The following is a 20,927-nucleotide window of genomic DNA, read 5'->3' on the forward strand; positions in this document are numbered from 1 at the left end:
AAGAATATGTATATATGAAGAGATAGAGAAGTTCATTTCATAATGATAAAGGGATTAATTCAAGGAGAAGATTTAACAGTTGTAAATACATGCACTCAACATCGGAGCACCTAAATATATAAAGCAATTAATAAATTATTATAAGGAAGATATAATCTGCAATAGTGTAATATCAGGGGAACTCAATACCCTATTTTCAACATAGAGCCTGAAAATCAATAAAAAAGTGCTGGAATTGAGTTATACTTTAGACCCAACAGCTCCAACAAACACAAAAACACTCCACCCAACAGCAGAATACACATTCTTCTCAAATGTCCCTGGAACATTGTCCAGAATGTCACAAAACAAATCTTATTTAAGATTGTTAAAAATATGTATCTTTTTAGGTCACAATGGCATGAAACAAGAATCAATAACGGAAAAACTCTTGGAGCACATGGAAATAGAGGAAATCAAACACATTTCTTAACAACCCCTAGGGTGACTGAAGAAATAAAAAGGAAATAATAATACCTTGAGACAATCGGAAATGGAAACACAACATATCAAAATTTATGAGTTCCAGCAGAAGAAATCCTAAGAGAGAAATTTATAGTGGAATATTCCTTTATTGAAAAAGGAAAAATTTATCAAATAAGTTCCCTCCAAGAACTAGAAAAAAAATGAAAACACACTGAAGCCCAAAGTTAACAGAAGGAAGAAAATAACGAATATCATAGACCAAAATAAGAGAAAAAGAGGTGGGGAAAATCCCATAAAAATAGAAGTGAGAAAAAATACAATGGCACCTGCCCATAATCCCAATGGCTCAGGAGGCTGAGGCAGGAGGATCTCCAGTTCAAAGCCAGTCTCAGCAAAAGCAAGGTGCTAAGCAACTTAACGAGATGCTGTCTCTAAATAAAATACTAAATAGGGCTGAGGATAAGACTCAGTGGTTAAGTGCCCCTGAGTTAAATCCCCCCACCAAAATAGAAGGGGGATCAGTAAAGCAGAAAAAAGAAAAGGATTGATGGGGGAGAGGAGGGATGGGAAAAGAGAACAATGGAATGAAATTAACCAAATTATACTATGTACGTACATAAATATGCCACAGTAAATTCACCTTTATGTATATCTATCAAGCACTAATTTAAAAAATCTATTAAAATAGAAGTAAGACCAGTAGATTAGAGGAAGGAAAATTGGGGGAGGGTGGAGGAAGGCAAAAAAGTGCTGGGAAATGAGTAGCAAATTATACTCCATGCATGTGTGATTTATGTCAAAATGAACCTCACTGTTACACATAACTACAATGCACTCATAAAAACACTTTTTAAATGAAATAGAGATTAGAAAAACAGTAGAAAAATCAATAAAACTTAGCACTGATTTTTTTAAAGAAGAAAACCAAAGTCAACAGGTTCTTTCTGAGACGAGGAAAAAAGAAGACTCAAATCAATAAGATCACAACTGGAAAAGCAGACAATATAACTGATTTCACTGAAATACAAAGGATAATAAGCAATTCCTATCAGTGACCATTTGCCAACAAATGGGAAGATGTAATAGAAATGAATAAATTCCTCGACAAAAATCCACAGTACTGAGCCATGAAGAAATAGACAATCTGAGCAGACCATTGACAAGTGAGAAAACTGAACCTTTAAAAAAAGTCCTGCAACAAAGAAAAGGCTGCACCCTCACCAGAATTGCTTGTAATGCTCTGCTTATGACATTCGAGGCTTTCCCTAGCCTGTTTCTCCAAATTCTGCCAGTGAACCAATCCCAAAGATACTTGAGCCTCTTCGAGTGTACTCAAGATCTCATTCTTGGCACTGACTTTACATATTGGTCAGTTTGACATTCCAACCCATTCCCCGCAGCAGCTAACTTCATAAAGAAAAGAGGTTTATTTGAGTCACAGTTTTGGAGGTTCAAAGTCTAAATGGCATCAGTACAAAGCTCTGACAAAGTGCCATGGCAGACGGCAGGCACTCATGCAGGAGAGTGGCCACATCTTGAACCAAGAGCAGAGAGTTGGATGGGGCCGGGCTTATTCCTTTTATGGTAACCCTTTTATAAAGTCTCCACCTTTTGCAAGAACTACCAAGGAGTCACCAAAAAACGACCTTATCCCCACCACCACCTCCCAGCAATGACCTAAGGACTTCCCGCTAGGTCCTGCCTCTTAAAGGTCCACACCACCTTCCAAATCTACCCCCATTAGGTCCCAAATCTGTAATCACACATACCTTTGGGGGAATACAATTCAAATCATATCTAAACCATAGCAACTTGCTCTGAAATGCTGTTTGAGGAAGGAATATCATGGCTTTAAAGATGTGGGTGTTTGTGTCTGTGGAAGGCGTGGAAATGTGCTACTCAGATCTTCATTCAAATGCAGTGAGCAGACAGCCCCCACCTGTAGCACCATCAGGATCCACCTCAGCTAGAATCAGAGACCGTTTTCTTCCCAGGAAAACCCAGACAGTACTGAAGACAGCCTCTGAAGGTGTAAAGATGAAAGTGGTTAAGGCTGGGGCACTCTACAGGGAGGAAAACCAGTCGTAAATATCCACCATTCACCTAAGAGGAAACACGAAAGTGAGTAATAGAAGCCTAAAAGGACATTGGAATGGTTTTGGTATTCCACAATGATATCCAATTCAACACATAATAAACCTACTATACGTGACAGCCTTGAGTTCCTGGATGCTTTGGGTTTTCTGTTTTATTTGGTTTTGGTTTTTGGATTTTGGTTTTTAGGGGAGGGAGATGATAGGGAGAACGAATGCAGACTACATTTTGGCCCACGTGGAGGGGCAAACTGAAAGACATAGAATATGCAACAAGAATTTGGTACAGACAGGGGCTGGGGATGTGGCTCAAGAGGTAGCGTGCTCGCCTGGCATGCGTGAGGCACTGGGCTCAATCCTCAGCACCACATAAAAAATAAAATAAAGATATCGTGTCCACCTAAAACAATATATATATAATTTTTTTAAAAAAAAGAATTTGTTACAGACAGAAACAAACAGAGTTGATCAGATGAATGGAAAACCTGCTGGCTTACATTGAATCTCAGGAGCGTCATTGCTTTTCTGTTGCCTGTTGAAGGCGAGTGGCTGTGTATTTCCAGTAAGACCCACCTCTTGAAGGCCCACAGCAATTCCCAAAAGACCAGTGGTCCCATCTAAATAGCAATATTGACTTGTCTTAGTGTATTTGTGTGAATTTGGGGCAATGAGGAGGGTAGGTGCACCTGGAAACACATTAGACCTCTATTACCTGAAGGTTATTTGCTTTCCAAGAAGGGAGTACTCAGTAGGCCATAAAGTGCAACTCACAGGTTCTCAAGATGTTACTTATACTCAATTATCTGGGAGTGATATCAATGTCTTAGGGCAGCACCAGCAGGCATAAGGAGAAGTTCTGCAGGATGAAGTGAAGTAGAGGAAGAGTTCCATGCTGGCCAGAGACTCCCCTGGGCCGATGTGCTTTCCTGTGGTCACATCTGCAAGGTGCTGAGGCCTGGAAGCATCTGTCCTGCCTGCCCCACTGAACCTCAGCTGCTTCATCAGCATCCCAAGGATCATGACTCTATCCACTTTATAGGGTCAGTAGCAAGACACAGTGGGCTTCTACTGTTGGTGCTCAGCTAGGACCTGCCGTTAGAGGAGCTCAATACTGCACAATGCCTCTGATGCCTCAGATTCCACTGAGTCCAACAGGGAATGGTTCTAAAGGATCCATGAACTTCCAACTTCTGTTCATTTTAATTCCCCAAAAGTTTTTTAAATGCATCAAGTTCCAGACACTGATGGGAGAAAAAACTAAAAGTTCACACTTAAATAATACTCTTTGTGAAGCATCCTTCCCATGGTTTAAAGAGATGAAGGTCCTTCTCACAGATGGAGATCTGATGTGACTCCCCAGGACCAACCACTGGTAAGTGCTGCAGTGGTGTCCAATTGCCCATGCATGGTGTTGAGTCCAGGTTTCTCATGATTTCCACCTTATAAAAAGCCATTGTGCTGAATTTCATACCATGATGCACAAACTACCGTCTATCTGACCAATCTACCTGTTGGTTGTGTTCACGTAGGCTGAAAGTAGGCATCCTTTTTTCATTGAAAAATGGTTTTGAGAAGCCAAAAGTACTAGAGTATTTGATTATATAGGAAAATTATATAAACTGAAAATTTTAATTATTTGGGAACTCAGACACATTCGTTCATTTTTTGTAGAAGTTTGTGATCAGTTTGATACGACAGCAACCTAAAGGAGTAGGTGACATTGAGGATTTTGTCCCTCAAAACTTAAAATATTTATTCTTCTAATCTTACGAAGAAAAGTTCCTCACCCTTGTTCAATGCTATCACCATATTTGTTTCTGTTTTCCTAAAGATCAGAGCCAAGGATTCCAGTAGTCCCTGATTCAAGAATGCTCTTATCTTTCTGCCTGTTGTTTATGGTGCTATGATATGTCCCTTTACTTCCCATACTGACCTGAACTCCAAATATGACATGTTCTGACATGTTCCTTTAGGGGAAAAGTAGACCATGTACACAATATAACAATATAATTTGGTCAATTTCACTACCCAGTACCTCCCCTTTCCCTCCTTTCCACCCTCCTTCTGGTCCCCTTCCTCTACTCTAATGGTCTCCCTTCTATTTTCATGAGATCCTACACACACATCTTTTATTTTTCCTTTTTTTCTTCTCCAGCTTCCACATATGAGAAAAAACATGACCCAACTTGACTTCTGAGTTTGGCTTATTTCACTTAACATGATGTTTTCTGGTTCCATCTGTTTACCAGCAAATGACATAATTTCATTCTTCATTGTGGCTGAATAAACCTCCATTATGTACAAATACCATATTTTCTTTACCCATTCATCCATTGACAGACACATAGGTTGGTTCCATAGTTTGACTAGTGTTAATTTTGCTGCTATACACATGGGTATGCAAGTATATTATGCTAACTTTAATTCTTCAGGGTAAATACCAAAGAGTGGCATGTATAGTTGGGTCATATGGTGGTTCTATTCCTAGTCTTTTGAGGAACCTCCATACTGATTTTCATAGTAGTTGTACTAATTTACAATCTAAACAGTGTAAAAGTATTGCTTTTTCCCCACATTCTCTCCACAATTTATTGTTATTTCTATTCTCGATGATTGCTATATAAATAGAGTGAGGTAAAATTTCATTGTAGTTTTGATTTGCATTTCCCTAATTGCTAATAATGTTGAACATTTTTTCATATATTTGCTGATCATTTGTATATCTTCCTTAGAGAAGTTTCTGTTTAATGTGCCCACTTATTAGGTTTATTTTTTAATTTTTTGTTGGTAAGCTTTTGGGCTTCTTTATAAATTCTGGATATATTAATCCTCTGTCAGAAAAATAGCTGGCAAAAACTTTTTCCCATTCTATAGGTTCTTTATTCACACTCATAATTGTTTCCTTTGCTGTGTGGTAATCTGGTTCTTTAATTAAAATTGGAATAATGTTTAACTTTCAGGAAAGAAATGTATTTCTCTAAACCAGGTATTGAAATGTAGCAATTATATTACATGAATGCATACAAATGTCTAAATGAACCCTACTATCATGTATGACTAAGGTACTAATAAAAACATTTTTAAATTATAGAGACTGACTCAGGAGAGGAAAGAAGATTGTTATCTCAAGGATATTGCCACAGAGAAAAGACAGCACAGGCCTTGGTTGAACAAGATCTTATTCAGAGTGTAGCCTTCTTTCTCATTGTCCCTGCTCAATATCTCAGCCCTTTGCACCCAGAGATGATCTTATTTGGTGCCAGCCTCCCATCTTCTTTGCTTAGGTAATTTTCCAAATAAATCTTTTCCCTTGCCCCATCAACTTGCCTTAAGTCATTGCCTTTTTTGAGTGGCAAGTAAATAAACCTGGGTTCCATCACAACTGTGATGTAATGCCTTTATCTATGCCTGATCATTTTGTTTGCTCTGAAGTCTCCTGTCTCTGGCATTAATATAGCCATATTGGCCCTGTTGGTATTTTTGTTAGTTTTGTATATCTTTCTCTAACTCTTTACCTATAATCTTTGTATTTTTATATTTATAGTGGGTTTCTAGTAGTCACCATGTAGGAGAGTCTTACTTTTGTATCCACTCTATCAGTCTCTGAGTTTTATTTGGCATATTTACATCATTTGTATTTAATGTAGTGTTGGCACATTCAGGTAAATGCCTATCCTATTTGTACCTGTTTTCTATCAATTGGATCTCTTGAAATGTTCCCCATTTTTCTGCCTTCTCTGGTATTGCTTGTTTTTATCGATTACACTTTATTTTGAATCTTAGCACATCAATTATACTTTTTAAGATTTGTGTGTGTGTGTGTGTGGGTGTGTTTACACTAAGTTTGCAGATGTGGTTTTCAGCAACTCTTAGTCCACATCTAGTTACACCATACTGTTACATGGGAGGTGCTGGCAATTTAGAACAGAGTAATCCAAGTTCCTTTCTCTCTTCCCTTGAGGCATGCTATCATTCATTTCACTTATCCATATGCTCTGATATGAGAATTCATCATTCTTATAACATTTTAATGAACATCACTAGGTCAACTAAGAATTAGAAAAATAAAAGGCTTTATTTTAGCTCTGTTATTTCTAATCTTCTTTCTTCTATATATACAAGTTTCGGACCCATATCACCTTCCTTCTCGTTGGAAACCTTTAAATATTTTCATAAATCAAATCCACCAGTGACAAGGTCTCCCGGTTTTCATTGGCTGGAGAAAGCTTTGTTTCTTGGCCTTTCAAGGATAGTTTGCCGAATACATAATTGTGGGTTGGTGGCTCCTTTTTTATATAATTAGACATAATTCCTCATCTGTTAAATCCCAATTCTCTGCCATACCTGAGGCTGGTGGTGTGAACTGATCAATATAATCAATAAGTCATAGATATATGTTATAGATTATAGGTATAAGGCAAGATAACATAGATAATCAAAAGTCTTAGGCATAGGTTATAGACTGTAGGAATAAGGTAAGATAACATAGATAAGCAACAGTAAGACATAAGTATAACATGAATATATAGATAAGTTCATCAGGAGTAAGCCTAAGTAACAGTAGTAAAATCATGTAACTGTAAGACATAGGATTTAAGCCATAGGAAAAAAGATATACAACAGTGAACAGTGATAAGTCAGGATAGTTATAGATAAATATAAACTAGTAGGTTAATATAGATAAGGTAAGATCAATGTAGCCATGAACAACTATATCACCTTGATCTTGTAGCCTTGCATAGGATAAAGGACATAAGGATTATAGATATTAGTAAAATGATAGATAAGTGTGTGTATGTAGACTATAAGGTGACTGTAGTTTCAAGTAGGCATCAAATAAGTTACTATTGCTGAGTGTGTAAAACAATTGCTGTGGTAGAATCTGATTAATCACTTGTAACAATTCCTACCTTACTGGGATAGCAGGAATGGAGTCACTATAGTCATAGGAGCAAAAAGATATGAGACTCCATCTTAGCTGTTCTAGACTCCATCTTGGTTTTTTTCTGTTACTGTCCCTGTGAAGAGAGAACTGTGTGACCCATTTCTGGGAAACAGAAAGGAAATCTGTCTTCTTATAAAAACTTATTTTTCTGTACTTTGTACCCCATAAATTGTACCCCACTCAGATGCAGCGTTGCTCATGGTGAGCTACATCCTGCGTTTGAGGGCACTTGCGGTCTCCATGACTTTGAAATAAATTCTTACCCACGCCAACCCCTCAGGATATGGTTATCTAGCACCTGCTTGACCCAGGAATGTGGCCAATTGAATTAAAAATCTAATTGGGAGGAGAAAGCCTGGCGCCAGCCCAGCCCAGACTGGAGGAGGAAGACCAATGCCAAGCCAGACCTGAGGAGGAAGCCCGGCCCCGCCTGCGTGCTAGTCCCAAGGAAGCCCATCAACCCTTAAAACCCATCAAAGGGGGTGTGGCTACCAGCACGGTTCTGTGGCTTATCCAGGTACCCGGTTTGAAACTCCCCCACCCTTAGCTGCTTTAACTCAAAAAATTTCCCACAAGCTTTTGGGGGTTGTAGCTATCAACACAAAACAACAACTGTACAGGCACCTGGTTTCCCACCTCAGAGATTAGAGTAGGGAAAATACAGGTGGAAGCTCATGTCCTTTTACATTGGCTATATCCACCACCCTGAACACAGAGGCTCAAGCTAGGAATAGACAATGCCACCTACTGGAAGCAAGGAAAACAGTGTTCTGAGAGACGTTTTTTTCCCTCTTTCTCTCTTTTCTTCTCTCTCTTTCACAACCTCAACATATGTGAAACCAAGAACTGTGCATGAACAACCGAATCACCAAAATAATATCATATAGAGGAATTGCATATACCCCACCTTCCCCCCATTTTTTTTCTTTATTTCTATCTTACTTTCTTTTTTCTTCTCTCTTATTTTTCTTTTCTTCTCTCTTATTTTTCTTTTCTTCCTTGTTATTTTTTTTTTCTTTTCTTCATCCGTATTCCCTCTATCCCACTTACAACCTCCTAACTTTTGCTATCTATACATAGGGTAACTATCTAAATACAGATAGGAGGTTGAGTCTATACATTAGTGTTCTCCAAAGTTGCTAAGTTAGTTTAACCTCATACCCTCACTCCTTTCCCTCTAAGTATAACATCCTTCGTCTGAAATTAAGTTTTCTATATGCCACCAGATATGGTATGCCTTTTATGAAACTAATGACTATATTCTTAAAAATAATTAAAACCAATATCTGTAGATGTAGAATCTAACTATAAATGTATTCATAATGAAAACTTGTGCTTAGATGATGTACTGTGTATTGGGAACTGTTAACATTGTCTTTCTCTACAAAAGAGGGATTTTGGAGCTATACAAGAACAATATAAATATATAAGGGGAAAACCATTAACACAACAGTTTCACAAAGCTAGAAAGAACCATGAGCAGTATGAAAAGACAAGGAAAAAAAAGGACCACAAACAATACAGGTCAATTCAACATTAGATGAGGTAATATCTGCAGCTGATGGAATGTCAGACAAAGAGTTCAGGATATACATGCTTCAGATGATCTGGAGTCTTAAGGAAGACATTATACAGCAAATTCAGACTATGAAAGATCACTTTAACAATGAATTACATAAACAAATCCAAGAAGCAAAAGATCAACTCTATGGGGAGATAGAGGATATAAAAAAAACAAACAGAAATCCTGGAAATGCAGGAAACAATAAACCAAATTAAAAATTCAAATGAGAGTATTACCAGCAGAGTAGAACACTTAGAAGACAGAATTTCAGACAACGAAGACAAAGTTTTTCAACTTGAAAAGAACATAGACAGCTCAGCGAGAATGTTAAGAAATCATGAGCAGAACATCCAAGAATTATGGGATAACATAAAGAAACCAAACTTAAGAGTTATTGGGATACAAGAGGATATAGAGGTCCAAACCAAGGGAATGAGCAAGCTATTCAATGAAATAATACTAGAAAACTTCCCAGACTTAAAGAATGAAAAAGAAATCCAAATACTAGAAGCCTACAGGACACCGAATGTACAAAATCATAAGAGATCCACACCAAGACATATAATAATGAAGATGCCCAACATACAGAATAAGGAGAGAATCTTAAAAGCCACAAGAGAGAGGAAGCAGATTTCATTTAGGGGTAAACCAATCAGGATAATGGCTGATCTTTCAACAGTGACTCTGAAAGCTAGAAGATCCTGGAACAACATATTTCAAATGCTGAAAGAAAAAGGGTTCCAACCAAGAATCATGTATCCAGCGAAATTAAGCTTCAGGATTGAAGATGAAATAAAAATCTTCCATGATAAACAAAAGTTAAAAGAATTTGCAGCTAGAAAACCAGCTCTTCAAAACATACTTGGCAAAACATTACAAGAAGAGGAAATGAAAAATAACAATGAAAACCAACAGCGGGAGGTAGTACAGTAAAGGAAAAACTAATCATAGAGGAAAAACAAATCATGTTACGTAACATACATAATCAAATATGGCTGGAAGTACAAACCATATCTCAATAGTAACCCTAAATGTTAATGGCTTAAATGCACCAATCAAAAGACATAGGCTAGTAGAATGGATTAAAAAAAAGATCCAACAATATGCTGCCTACAGGAGACTCATCTGATAGGAAAAGACATACACAGACTGAAGGTGAAAGGTTGGGAAAAATCATACCACTCATATGGACCCCGGAAGCACGCAGGGGTGTCCATACTTGTATGAAATAAAATAGACTTCAAGCCAAAGTTAATCAAAAGGGATAAACAAGGACACTACATACTGTTCAAGGGAACCATACACCAACAAGACTTAATGATCATTAATATATATGCCCCAAACAATGGTGCAGCTACATTCATCAAACAAACTCTTCTCAAGTTCAAGAGTCAAATAGACCACAATACAATAATCATGGGAGATTTTAACACACCTCTCTCACCACTGGACAGATCTTCCAAAGAAAAATTGAATAAAGAAACCATAGAGCTCAATAATACAATTAATAACTTAGACTTAATTGATATATACAGAATATACCTCCCAACATCAAGCGGATACACTTTCTTCTCAGCAGCACATGGATTCTTCTCAAAAATAGACCATATATTATGTCACAGGGCAAATCTTAGCACTTACAAAGGAGTAGAGATACTACCATGCATTTTATCTGATCATAATGGAATGAAATCGGAAATCAATAATAAAATAAGAAAGAAAAAATCCTACATCACATGGAGAATAAACAATATGTTACTGAATGAACAAAGGGTTACAGAAGACATCAAAGAGGAAATTAAAAAATTCTTAGACATAAATGAAAACTCAGACACAACATATCGAAATCTCTGGGACACTATGAAAGCAGTACTAAGAGGAAAATTCATTTCATGGAGTTCATTCCTTAAAAGAAGGAAAAACCAAAAAATAAATGACCTCACATTACACCTTGAAGCCTTAGAAAAAGAAGAACAAATCAACAGCAAATTCAGTAGAAGACAAGAAATAATTAAAATCAGAGCTGAAATCAATGAAATTGAAACAAAAGAAACAATCGAAAAAATTGACAAAACTGAAAGTTGGTTCTTTGAAAAAACAAATAAGATTGATAGACCACTAGCCATGCTAACAAAGAGAAGAAGAGAGAGAACCCAAATTACTAGCTTATGGGATGAAAAAGGCAACATCACAACAGAAAATTCAGAAAACCAGAAGATAATTAGAAATTATTTTGAAACCCTATACTCTAATAAAATAGAGGATAGTGAAGGCATCGATAAATTCCTTAAGGCATCTGAGATACCCAGATTGAGTCAGGATGATATAAACAACCTAAACAGACCAATATCAAGTGCGGAAATAGAAGATGCCATCAAAAGACTACCAACCAAGAAAAGCCCAGGACCGGATGGATATACAGCAGAGTTTTACAAGAACTTTAAAGAAGAACTAATACCTATACTCTACAATCTATTTCAGGAGATAGAAAAAGAGGGAGTACTTCCAAATTCATTCTATGAGGCCAATATCACCCTGATTCCCAAACCAGATAAAGACACCTCAAAGAAAGAAAACTACAGACCAATATCCCTAATGAATTTAGATGCAAAAATCCTCAATAAAATTCTGGCAAATCAGATACAAAAATGTATCAAAAAGATCATGCACCATGACCAAGCGGGATTCATCCCTGGGATGCAAGGCTGGTTCAATATACGGAAATCAATAAATGTAATTCACCACATCAATAGACTTAAAGATAAGAACCGTATGATCATCTTGATAGATGCTGAAAAAGCATTTGACAAAATACAGCATCTCTTTATGTTCAAAACTCTAGAAAAATTAGGGATAACAGGAAATTACCTCAAAATGGTAAAAGCTATATACGCTAAGCCTCAGGCCAGCATCATTCTAAATGGAGAAAAATTGAAGGCATTCCCTTTAAAATCTGGAACAAGACAGGGATATCCCCTCTCACCACTTCTATTCAACATAGTTCTTGAAACACTAGTCAGAGCAATTAGACAGATGAAAGAAATTAAAGGCATAAATATAGGAAAAGAAGAACTTAAATTAGCACTATTTCCTGATGACATGATCCTATACCTAGCAGACCCAAAAAATTCGACCAAGAAACTTCTAGAACTAGTAAATGAATTCAGCAAAGTGGCAGGATATAAAATCAATACCAATAAATCAAAGGCATTCCTGTATATCAGTGACAAATTCTCTGAAATGGAAATGAGGACAACTACTCCATTCACAAAAAAATAAAATACCTGGGAATCAACTTAACAAGAGGTGAAAGAGCTATACAATGAAAATTACAGAACCCTGAAGAAAGAAATAGAAGAAGACCTTAGAAGATGGAAGGATTTACCTTGCTCATGGATTGGTAGAATTAATATTATTAAGATGGACATACTACCAAAAGCACTTTACAGATTCAATGCAATTCCCATGAAAATCCCAATGACAATCCTTGTAGAAATAGAAAAATCAATCATGAAATTCATCTGGAAAAACAAGAGACCCAGAATAGCTAAAATAATTCTAAGCAGGAAGAGTGAAATTGGTGGTATCGCGATTCCAGATTTTAAACTATACTATAGAGCAATAGTAACAAAAACAGCATGGTACTGGCACCAAAACAGGCTGGTAGACCAATGGTACAAAATAGAGGACACAGAGACAAATCCACAAAATTACAACTACCTTATATTAGACAAAGGTCTAATGCAATGGAGAAAGGATAGCATCTTCAACAAATGGTGCTGGGAGAACTGGAAATCCATATGCAACAAAATGAAATTCAATCCCTTTCTCTAACTATGCATAAAAGTCAACTCAAAATGGATCAAGGAGCTAGGAATCAGACCAGAGACTCTGCATCTAATAGAAGATAAAGTGGGTCCTAATCTTCATCACGTGGGGGCAGGCCCCAAATTTCTTAATAAGACACCTATAGCACAAGAGTTAAAACCAAGAATCAACAAATGGGATGAATTCAAGCTAACAAGTTTTTTCTCAGCAAGAGAAATCATATGCGAGGTGAATAGGGAGCCTACATCCTGGGAACAAATTTTTACCCCTCAAATATCAGATAGAGCTCTAATCTCTAGAGTATACAAAGAACACAAAAAGTTAAACAACAAAAAAGCAAATAACCCAATCAACAAATGGGCCAAGGACTTGAACAGAAACTTCTCAGAAGAGGATATACAATCAATCAACAAATACATGAAAAAATGCTCACCATCTCTAGCAATCAGAGAAATGCAAATTAAAACTACTCTAAGATACCATCTCACTCCAATAAGAATGGCAGCCATTATGAAGTCAAACAACAATAAGTGCTGGCGAGGATGCGCGGGAAAAGGTACACTCATACATTGCTGGTGGGACTGCAAATTGGTGCAGCCAATTTGGAAAGCAGTATGGAGATTGCTTGGAAAGCTGGGAATGGAACCACCATTTGACACAGCTATTCCCCTTTTTGGACTATACCCAAAAGACCTAAGAAGAGCATACTACAGGGACACAGCCACATCAATGTTTATAGCAGCACAATTCACAATAGCTAGAATGTGGAACCAACCTAGATGCCCTTCAATAGATGAATGGATTAAAAAATTTGGCATTTATACACAATGGAATATTACTCAACACTAAAAAATAATTAAATCATGGCATTTGCAGGCAAATGGATGGCATTAGAGCAGATTATGCTAAGTGTAGCTAGTCAATCCCTAAAACACAAATGCTGAATGTCTTCTCTGATATAAGGGGGGTGACTCAAAATGGGATAGGGAGGAAGAGCATGAGAAGAAGACTACCACTAAATAGAGAAGAGAGGTGGGAGGGAAAAAGAGGGAGAAGGAGAGTTGCACAGAGGATGGAAGGAGAAACTCATTGTTATACAGAATACATATATGATGTTGCAATGAGAAAAATTTTAAAAAGTGTGTCAAATTAGATTGGATAGAGGGAAAGGATGGGAGAGGAGAATAGGAGTAGGGAGGATAGGAAGGGTAGCAGAATAGAATAGACAATATGATTGATGTATGTACATTCCATGTATGTATGTATTATATATCAAAATGCATTCTATTGTCATGTATAACTAAAAAAATAAATAAAAAGTTTTTAAAAAAAGCTAATTGCTTTTTTTTTAGCTTCTGATGCTTACCTGCTTGCTGACTGGAAAATTCCAGTCCTACTTAGAGCCCACAGGTCCTGCTAATTCATGTTTTAATTTCTGTGATTGGCTTACTTACTTGATGCTAAGCAAGCCACTGAGTTGTGGGTTTTGTCCATAAATTCTCAAGGAACAGACCAGGAAGCAGCTGTTCTCCCACGAGCTTCAGTCTCTATGAGTGGGTAACAGTCCCTGGCCAAGTAAGTAAAGCTCTCTTTAGATTTTAAATTTGGACTCAAAAGAGTGTTTTCTGCCATGGCTCCCCATAACAGCTGTGTTCCTGGATTTGTCTCTTCACATTATTCCTTCTTGCCTTTTGGAAGGCCTTGGGGTCATGTTTTTGATGGAAGCTGGACTTTGATGGATTGGGCAATACACTGTGGTAAGTAGGCCTTAGGTATGAGGATTTAATTCTGGTGGCTATGGGTTCTTCTATACTTCCTGCTTGCTGTAGCCATAGATGTCAATGTTTCTATTTCCTCTAGTGTCCTTTTGCCTTCATCGTTAGGTTTCCCTGGAAACTCCTTCTCACTTAGCATCTGGGCATAATGAGATTATGGCATCAGTATCTGTGTTCTTTCACCACAATCTTGTGTACTTAACGCAGGATCCCTGTCAACGTGAAGATAAGGCGCAAAGGGAGAGCAGATCTTCACAGTCCTTTGAGTAAAGCTGGGCTTTCCCAGGGCCTGTGCCTTTGTTGTGTGAACTTCACAAACGCTGTCAGGATTTCCTTCTGTAAGACAGGAGAGCTGGAGAGGTTGGAGTTAGATGTTTCCCTGCCTCCATATTGCTTAGGCCCTACTTAAGTCCTTGCCCTTGAAATCGGGCAGAGCACAGAAATACTCTGAGTTCATTTCATAAAGGTTACTTTCCCCTTTTTCCAGACACAAAAGAGTGTTTCTCTTCTGTCTTCAACACGGTGTGGGAAATGGAAAGTCCAGTGTTCCATTTTCAGAATACAGTATTTAGCTTTAAATGTAAACTGACTTGGGATGAAAGAAAGGCAGCTGGCTGGGAGACTAAAGTGAAAAGATTGAAGCAGTTAATAATGGAGTGTAAAATGTCACAGCTGCTTGACAGGAAGTGAGAAGGAAGGGGCCACCTGACCCACAGAGACAAACTGTGCACAAGCCCAAAGGCACTCACTCCAAGAGACTTTTCTGCCTCAATAGAACAAAGGGAGGTGGGTACAACTAAAGGTACATTTCTTTAAATAACCCATTAGGAGATGGTAAACCCTAGGCAATGTTTGGAAAGATTATATACCCCATAGTACTCAGCCAAAGAGGCACTGGGAGAAGGATCTTGTCCTCTGAGGGATAAAACTCTGGTTTACCCAACTGTGTTTCCCTGACCACCAGCACCCGATGTTTCAAGACAGTCATTAAAGTAAAGCCTCGCTTTTTACTGTTCCTTGTTTCCTAGTCCATTTTTTGGGCTTGGACAGGTAAGCGTGTTTCTTACAACTGGGATCCTGGACATTGACCTCACAATAGTCCCTCTTCAGAATTGAGAACTCTGCAGGAGTTTCTTAACCCACAACTAGGCCACTCTCAGGCTCAGGGCTTCATCTATGACAGTGTCAGTGTTCCTTCCACATTGGGCTCCATGGGCTTCTGTTTCAGATAAGCTGTGATTCCCTTCTTCTCTGTCTCTCCAGCATTAGGAGGGCCTGCTTTCTCTGTGATAATTTTCTGATGGACCCGAGAATTAATTTTCAGTTATTTCAGCTTTTTTTTCTGGCTGTGAAGATGAGCCAAATGACTCTCAAGCTCTCTACCTTTCAAAGTCCAAGCCAGAAGCTCTTTCCATTTACATTGATCTCAACAGGCACAAAGTGGCATGTCTGTCACATGGGGTTTATTCACATGTCTTTGATAGTGATGTTGAATATCTTTCCATGTGCATCTTGGCCACTATGTATTCTCTTTGAAAAAACAAAATGCCTATTCAAATCCTTGGCCCACTCTTTATTTGGTTTGACTATCTTTTGGTTGTCAACTGAAAGAATTCTTCATATATTCTTGAATAGTAAGTCCTGGGGTGCATAAAAATTTTAAGAAGGGCACCAGAATAGAATAGACAATATTATTGATGTATGTACATTCCATGTATGTATTATATGTCAAAATAAATTCTGCTGTCATGTATGACTAAAAAAAATAAAAATAAAAAAATAAAGCTATTTTTAAAAAATTTTTTTATGAAGTCTAATTTATTTTTCTTTCATTGATTGTGCACATGGTGACAAATAGTCTTGGTTTTTTTTAAGGTTTTTTGTTAGTTGTAGATAGACGCAATACCATTATTTATTTATTTGTGTGGTGCTGAGGCTCAAACCCAGTGCTTCACATGTACTAGGCAAGCACTCTGCCACTGAGCCCCAACCCCAGCCCCATAGTCCTTATTTTGTGGTTGCCCAGTATTATTTTACTATGCTGATGGGCTGCAGTTCCATTTACTTGTTGAAGCGCTTTGGGGCTGTATCCAGGTTTTGTCACTGTGAGTAAAGACTCCATAGATGAAATTTCCATTAGACTGGAAATCCGTGTCCGTGGTGTAACAGTGCACCACCTCATGCTTTGAATAGAGCCCTGCTGCTCTGCCACTGAGGCTTATTTTTAAATGGATGTGTTTCTTTTTCTCTTCTCCCAAAAGGATTACCTTGTTCCCCCGCCCTGGCCTGAGTTCTGTGTCTTTGAGCACACATCTACCACAGGAACTGAGTAATTCAGAACTCAGGGATAGCACCAGAAGATCCAAGAAATGGCTGTCTCCCAAATTAAAAAGTCAATCACAACTCCCCACAGGGAACATATGGAATGAATCTCTTCTTTAAAAACCCTCTGTTCACCCTGATGGGCAAAATCACAACCTCAGGGACAGGAGTCCCCTGTGCTTCTCCTCTGCCAGCAAAGCAATAAACCTTCTTTATACTTTTTCTCACACAGTGTCCTCATCATTGAATTTGCATCAGGGGCAAGGCCCAAGCTTTCGGTAACAATGGAATCTATTGTACAATATATGAAGACTAGAGTTAATAACGGTGTATTACAAATACTGGAAATTCCTAAGAGTAGTATTACATTTTACAGTTTCCACCAAAAAACAAATCAGTATAGAAAGTTATTCATATGTTAATTAGCGAATTCACAAGGTATATTTTATAGAACAAAATGTTGCAAATGATATTTGAATTTTGTTATTTGTCAATTTAGAAAAATACAGCAAAGTTACTATAAACATTCTGATATAGAATTTTGTTTTAAAAGTTTTCGTTGTTTTTTTTTTTTTCAAATACCTAGGATTGGATTGCTGAGTTATTTGGTAAGTTTGTGTCTATAGGAAACTACCACACTATTTTGCAGAAGAGATACCGAATTTTACATTACTCTGTATGCTAGCCAGCAGCTGCTACTTTTGTTTTATTTTAGTCTTTCTATAATATGTACAGATGTTTCTTTATGATTTAAATTCATATTTTATTATGTATAATGATGTTTGGCAACTTTTCCTATACTTATTTGCTGCTTATATATATTCTTTGATGAAGAGTCTTTGGTGTAAAAATTATTTACCAATTTAATTAGTCATAAACACCACTGCATTTGGACCAGCCTTATTTACCAATTTAAAAAGCTACATTGGCTTTTGTTGTTGTTGTTGTTACTTTATAATTTTTTATTTTAATTACTTATACATGACAATAGAATGCATTTATGCACTTTGATATGCATAAATGGGGTTTAATTTCTTATTCTTCTGATTGCACATGTTGTAGAACCACATTGGTCATGTAGTCTTATATGTACGTAAGGTAATATCTGTTTCCTCTATCCTTCCTATCCCCACAGCCCCACCCCTCCCTTCACTTCCCTCTACCTAATCTAAAGTAACTCTATTCTTCCCTAGCACCCCACCCACTTATTGTGGATCAGCATCAGTATATCAGAGAAAACATTCAGACTTTGGTTCTTTGGGACTGGCTTATTTTGCTTAGCATCATATTCTCCAACTCCATCCATTTACCAGCAAATGCCATGATTTTATTCTTCTTTAAAGCTCAGTAACGGTCCGTTGAATGTATACACCACATTTTCTTTATCCATTCATCTACTGAAGGGAACTTAAGTTGGTTCCATTATTTAGCTAGTGTGAATTCAGCTGCTATGAACATTGATGTGGCTGCATCACTTTAGTATGATGATTTTAAGTCCTTTGGTTATAAATGAGGAGTGGGATAGCTGCATCAAATGGTGGTTCCTTTCCAAGTTTTCTGAGGAATCTCCATACTGCTTTCCACAGTGGTTGCACCAATTTGCAATCCAGCAAAGTATGAGTGTACCTTTTTCACCACATACTCACCAACATTGATTGTTGCCTGTATTATTATGATTGCCATTCTGACTGGAGTGAGATGGTATCTTAGAGTAGTTTTGATTTGCATATCTCTAGTTGCTAGAGATGTTGAACATTTTTTCATATATTTATTGATTGATTGTATTTAAAATACTCATTGTTTTTTCATTGTTTTCTTATTATTGAGATTTTACAACCTTTTTCTCAGTATTTCTTCTAAATCTGGTGAGTATTTTACATATATGGGATATGTTGACCTATATACTCTACTCTTTCTTGAGATTCTTGATCTGCATTTAGATGTAATAAAATTTACCACTGGAAAATTAAACTCTCCTATCAAATATTTAATTGTCCCAAATATTTGTCATATTAAATGAATGAACTATCAGTGCTTCAATCTAAATAGATTAAAACTAAATAGAATTTAAAAGTTCCCAAGTCCTACTAAACACACCACCAGCAGTCATTTGCCCCATGTAACTACGCATTATCAAGATGGACACGCAGAGCCAGGGAAAGAAGTACCAGCTGTGTTTCACACTCTTCCCACCAAGACTGGGAAGAAGAGGTTATGACTGGTGTCATTAAACCATTACTTCAGTGGTTAAAGAGAACTCTTGGCAGGTAGCTCCTGGAGAGTAGGCAGGTGGTTTTCTCACCTGCAATGGGAGGGACCTACATCACCTCAGATGCTCACCTACAGGGAAAACCCAATGGAGAGAAAGAAGAAACCTGTGGGAGTGATATCTGGTTTTGTCTCAGTCTGGTATTTACAGGAAATGAGAGATTTTGTTAAAGCATTATTGTTAATGTCTTTCAAGGAGTCTGACTTTTTCTCTTTTTTAAAGAATAATACTAATTAATTATCTAATACCTTGAAAGAAAAATGGAGTCACTGATCATGTTTGCAAAGAATATCCAGAAGATAGTTTTGTAATACATATTTCAGCAGAATTTAAAATGTAATTTTTCATTTATTGCTATTTTAATTATATATGACATAACATAATGTGACTGAATTTAGATTTTGACTTTTCAATGATCAGCATAACCCATTCGGTAGGATCCACCACACCTCTATTGTTGGGCATGCTCATCATTTACCTTGTACTGAATTCCCGTATTCAAGTGTCGTTGGAAAGAACATTATGAGGACAAAATTATGTCCTCATAATTTTGACGTTTTTATGCCCTAATGGAATGGTGAGATGAACACATGCACAGAAGGAAAAGCCTTTCTAAAACTAGAGATAGCTCGTTAAAAAAGAAAAAGAAAAATTAGAAGTCATTTCACTTCAGAAGAAATAACTTTAAAATAAATGAAAATTCAAGAGCAAGAGCATTAGGTAGAATCCTGTTAACCACCACCAGAAGTGGGATTACCAGCAAGGTAAGGTGACACATGCCTGTAATACCAGCAGTTTGGGAGGCTGATGCAGGAGGATTGCAAGTTCAAAGCCAGCCTTAGCAACTGAGTGAGGCCCTGAGCAACTTAGCTAGACCCTGTCTCAAAATAAAATATAAAAAGGGATGGGGATGTGGCTCAGTGGTTGAGTGCCCCTGGGGTTCAATCCTTGGCACCCCCCCAAAAATGAGATACTTTCCTAACTGTGAAACAACTTAGAGTCAGTGAGAGATATCCTGACAGTAGAGGAACCACATGGACAAGGAGTTAATTCACAGGTTATTAAGGTTCAAATGCAGCATATACATAAACACACAAAAGTCCAGTCCTCGGTAATCAAAGACTGAAACACAAAACCATAGTGTGGCACCTTAAATTTACAGAAGTTCAAAAAGAAAGGCCCAACCTGTCTCATGGGGAAGCAGCATGACAAACTGTGATATCCAAGTGCCAGCGAACTGACAGGAGGGTGCTAAGGACAGGGCCAGAGAGAGCCCTTCACATTCTCCACAATTAGAACCTCCAGGTCTCCTGGACAACACTGTGAGGAACAAAATTTACCTGTATAGAGGAGCCATCCCTCAGGGCAACACTTCCACTTCTTTGATATCTGACAATCCCATCAGCATCCTGCTGAAGAAAAACGATGTTCAACGATCAATTTGTACAATCATCAAAATCATCTGTGGGGTTTCTTTCTGCCTCTGTATTATTTCTGTTATGTAAATTGGCTTTGTCCATTTGTTAGATTAAATGATGTACTTCTTACTGAATGTCCCTCATACAAGAAACTAATGTCCTAAACTGTGACATCCTTGTGGTCAGGGACTGCGTCTAGTGTTTGATGACAGCTTTTGTACATCTGTGTCTGCCACAGATGTGGAGAT

The sequence above is a fragment of the Marmota flaviventris genome, chromosome 18 (assembly GCF_047511675.1).
Source record: "Marmota flaviventris isolate mMarFla1 chromosome 18, mMarFla1.hap1, whole genome shotgun sequence".
In the NCBI taxonomy this organism is placed as follows: domain Eukaryota; kingdom Metazoa; phylum Chordata; class Mammalia; order Rodentia; family Sciuridae; genus Marmota; species Marmota flaviventris.